The sequence below is a fragment of the Glandiceps talaboti genome, chromosome 10 (assembly GCF_964340395.1).
Source record: "Glandiceps talaboti chromosome 10, keGlaTala1.1, whole genome shotgun sequence".
Taxonomy (NCBI): domain Eukaryota; kingdom Metazoa; phylum Hemichordata; class Enteropneusta; family Spengelidae; genus Glandiceps; species Glandiceps talaboti.
The window spans coordinates 1,320,001-1,324,968 of NC_135558.1; the positions used below are offsets into that span (position 1 = coordinate 1,320,001).

A 4,968-nucleotide genomic window follows, 5' to 3' on the forward strand; every position below is an offset into this window, starting at 1 on the left:
AGGATAGAGTAAACAGAATTCATTAACCACTTTTACTTTTGACTTTTTCGAATGATTTCAGAAAATTGACTCGTTGGTTGCAGCTGCGATGTAGGCCCACACTTATGGGGATCGTGTTTGAGACTTTTAATCATGTTAGTCTTAAATTACAATACGTACCCTCTGTTCATTGGTTACAGTAGTCAAGGATTGATCCAGGCGACCATTGACGGCACAAATTTATACCCTATTTCTGATCAGACATCTAACCCTATTCCAGAATTCCTATCCCTAACCTAAACCTACCTCCCAGAAACAAAGAATCTTTTGTAGAGTCACCCCTATGTTCTCTGTACACTTCGGCTGTCTTAAATTCAAATTTCACTGTCTTAAATCTGTTATCCTAGACATCCTTAGGTAAAGTCAAAGAATTTAGATCAAGTAAGCTGTGAAAACACCCACGAAATGTCTAAGAAGTAATATGGAGCATTTGATGTGTCTCTAGAGATAGCAGACACATTTATAAAATATTGATGTTTCCTTGATTTGAAATCAAATATTAATAATTGTACATATTACATTGCATGTTACAAAAATGAAAAGGGGATTACAAGGGTTGATATTTCCTATCTATAAGGATAAGAGGGTTCACCTTCACGCTGTATAGTGTGACGATTACTATATGTTACTGCACTTCAAGACTGTACAAAGCAATTCGTCAGCGAGGCAGGAAATATAGATGTAGTGAAACATTTACAGGTTTGATTAGATAAGTAGTAAACGTTACCAAATCTTTCCATCGGTAAGATGATATGACACTAACAACATACACGACGTGATGTAAAAGCCTGAGACGATATTATGAACATATATACATTGTATATGTATTTTATTATTATTCTTGTCTCTATGTGGCAATGGAAGTGTCACTAACTATCGCAAAGTGTAACTACACATTGTATAGGCGGATGATAAGTACTTCCATTAAACCACGGGCGTTTAATGTCAAATTCGACTTTGAATATCCGCGACCCACTGTTTCCTGTATTTTGATTCAGTTTCCATATCTGTACATTCACTACAAGCACTAACCTAACTCCCAACTGACAACCAAATCTTACAGGTACCTACATATGTGTGTTTTTTCAAGAACCAAAACACTTCTTTAAGACGGGGGGTCGAGAACTAACATTAAAACGAACCCCGGGCAACGAACCTTGCATCAATGCCCATTCGTTTCTGTTTCACGACATTCACCATATACAAATCTGTCATTTTTCAATTCCATCAATATGAATTCTCAAATAATATTGTAAGTGAGATATGAGTCCATGAGGATGGGGGTCGGGGGTGGGTAAGAATGAACAGATTTCTTTAACAATGACTACATATCATAAAGTAATTTATTTCGAATAGTTGCTCTTCACAACTATATACATTTATGTTCCGAAATGTTAACTTACAGTAGTAACAATGGCATACATTAGTTACAGAGATTTTCCATTGAGCTTGTCGGACAACTGTCACGTATTATTAGGTAAAACGAGTTAATTATATCTTACAGTAACAGGCAAGTTACACAATACAAAAAATTCAAAAGTTACAATAGCTGTAATATAACTTTCTGCTACCATGGTAACAATGTGTGAAATGTCTAAGGAAATGAGATCACGAAATGTGTGACTTTGTGATGGCATAGCAGACCGTGAACTTTGAAAATAACATTCTCTTACAATGTACTTTATCGCTTAGAATGTTTTTCATTGTTTTCATTTTTTGTTTTTAGTTAGTTTGTTTATTTATTGTCCTTTAAATATAATATGACACATGAGGTGAACATCCTCTCCAAGAGAAATGTTGCAACCTGACCAACCCAGCATTGAATTAGATCAAGGCCGTGTACTAATACACATTACAGTTGCCTAAACTATGTGAGGAACCAAAAGATAAGAATGTATGTTTACAGCCTGGACAAAATAATCCCTACTTAAGCACGCAACATAACGGAGGTATATGTGTAGACATCCTGAAAAACAACATTACATCATAACAACACCACTGAGTATTGTTATTGTTCCCAATGAAATAGTTTAACACAAAAGCATTCTCCAGCAAGAAAGGAATTCACACTGTCACAATCGATTCTATCGAGCAAACAACGACCTGCTTTAGTTAAGTTGTCGGTTACCGCATGGAATTCTACTTCCATGGTTACCGCAAGGACTTATCACAGTTCTGTTTTGCGACAATACTGAATCTATTCCATCCAACTCGGTCAGTTCTTATCGTAGTAAACCGTTTTTCTGTTTACGACAATACCGGGTCCAAGCTGCAGTAAATGACTGTCCTCTTTACGGCAATACTGAGTCCAGTCCTTTCCATCCGGCATCCAGTTCTTATCGAAGTAAACTACTGTCCTCTTTACGATAACACCGATTGTTTCCACACAGGTGTAAGGCTATCTGACTTGCTTGTGAGAACGCCTTTCTCATGTTTCTGTGTTACACATTTACGCCGATCAATCCTATGTCATATGATGATGAAACAGAGTATCGGTCAAAGGTCATTCAGGACACAAAAGTGACTTTTGATTTATTTATTTTTTGTAAATTAACCGAGGTTTGACTATTCCTGTCGTCATGGAAACTATACAATCAATGTAATACTCGTCTAAGTAACGTCCTTACATGTGTAAATGCAAAGAGTTCAAAATCTACCATAATTTCCAAAATTTCCAAACTCAATATTTGGTGCACCAACATGTAGGAGCGTACCTATACCGTGTAGAGTAGATTATAAACATGAAAAATTCAAATTCAAATTAATTCACCGGAGAGTGAACGTTAATCAGAATTATAGACACACCGAACTGACATTACAAGATGTAAACTGAAAAGAAATTTGTTTTAACAGAAAATCAATAAGGAAGTTGACATTTGCTGAATTTTTTATAGCCGAGAGTCGAATGCTTTTTTGTCGTTTATAAGGTTCCGGTACTCAGTCAACCACACGAACAGCTCAATGGAATGACGTCATTTGGTCACGTGACAGTCAAAATATTTGCAGTAGTCATTCAGTACACACAAAACGAAAGCCAAAGTTTACTGACAAAAATTGGAAAAATGTGAAGAATTCGCACGCTATTATCTCGCGCTGTCCTCTTATCTTTTTTTCACGTGAAGTCATATGTCAGAGGTCAGCTGAGTAAGTATTTCTGTAAATGTATGTCGGGTGCCTGGTGTTGAATTAACTAGTGAACGACCCGGATTACTGACTTACTACATATAACTAAACCCGGAATGAAAATAAATAAATAAACTTTTCCTAAGAACGCGGTCGACTATGGTTTTACGAATCTTTTGGTGTCATGCAGGTGCCATAAAAGAACATTCTCTCTCTCTCTCTCTCTCTCTCTCTCTCTCTCTCTCTCTCTCTCTCTCTCTCTCTCTCTCTGCGTTGTACTGACCAATTACAAGGAAACGCTTGCATCTAACAACACTAATTATAACAATTAAAATGATATGTCATTACGATACACAGGTTTTTTTCTATTCAATTGATGTGCGCTGTATTTATCTCAGCATGAATGATTGGCAGTTATGTAGCATTATTGGCCTAGTCTATTAAGATCTTTGAGAACGATTGACAGTGAGTGTTAATGTATATATAAAATGACAGCTCACTAGGTTGTATTTATGTACTCTTACAAACCAGAAGAAATGGTATTTTCAACAATATCAGCAACCATAGTGTTGTCGCTACTATAAAATATCAAAATATTCTACATTTATATTTCTTTAACGTATTGATTTGATTTGTTGTATTGCTGAGCAGACGTTGCAGGTCAAAGACCTGACCCCATACCAGGTAGATTCACTGATAGTACAAGTGGCAACCGGAGTATCCTGAGAAAGCATGCGTTGTTGGGTATGGTTACACTAAATGACACCCCTCTTACATACAGCCATTTCACAAACCAAGTATTGGGTAATACCACATACAAAATACGGAGTTCGACACCGGGTTGAACTGTTCAGCGACTAACATTAGACCATTAATAAGTAAAGGTATAAAAGGGCGGCAAATACGAGGAGGACCTATTCCGGAGGGTAAAGTGATCTGCATTTCAGGCAATATGACTTGTAGGGTCACACTTACAGATAGACATGTGAAAGTAATTGTAGGAACACTAGTATTTGAAGAATTTTTATGATCACTGTAATTATACGTCGTTTTACTAAACAGAATATAGCGCTGACAAGGTGTATAAAGTATATGTGAAGATAATATGGCGAGTGTAAAATAAAAACGTCTTGTCGTGATTTCCTCTAGACCTACCATGAAATGAATTCCTGTCATTTACAATGTAACTATTTGAAAAAGAACAAATTACAGATTGCTATATTTTAGCTGAAATTCTTGAAGCTCGAAAAGACCTGTTGTCACTGATTAGTTTGGGCCACAAAAACATTGGGCCACAAAGCAAAACAACGAAAACATTGAAAACTATTTTTTTTCCGGATCTAATTCATTGCATCCAGTAATGTTTATAAATATTATGATTCAAGCAAAAACTAGATAAAAATACGAACATTGATACTCACTTGTAGGGTAGAAGTTAAGCTTGGTAAGACTTTGCCAACGGTACAACAATGTTTACACCTGTCTCCGTCTTCCTGTAGTAAATGTGTGTTATCTACACATAGAAGCTAAAGCCGGCTACTTATACACAAGGACGATGCCATTCAGCGAGGGTGCCGCTTCCGTACGCTCTTACACGGTTATTGGCCCGTTGCCAACTCCACTCGCCCCAACGTCACTTTACGGATCACCAATTACATTTTCCTGTTTGGTTTTAGCTATGACGTAGTCAAAAGTCTGCAAACGGGATGAAAAGTTTAACAGCGTTTGTATGTTTGTGTTAATAACGTGATTGAATGCTAAATTAAGTAATAAGCCTTGGGAACTTTTTTTTAACATTGCAGTGTT

At 36.6% G+C, this 4,968-nt stretch overlaps 1 protein-coding gene across 1 annotated transcript in view; it reads right to left on the bottom strand.

The window, feature by feature from the left end:
• The window catches only part of LOC144440845 (uncharacterized), a 17,752-nt gene extending 13,019 nt beyond the window's left edge, over positions 1–4,733 (bottom strand). Inside the window, exon 1 of the mRNA XM_078130271.1 lies at positions 4,584–4,733. The gene's annotated coding sequence lies outside the window, so the exon portion shown is untranslated. The remainder of the gene's footprint in view (positions 1–4,583) is intronic.
• Positions 4,734–4,968: the final 235 nt, after the last annotated feature.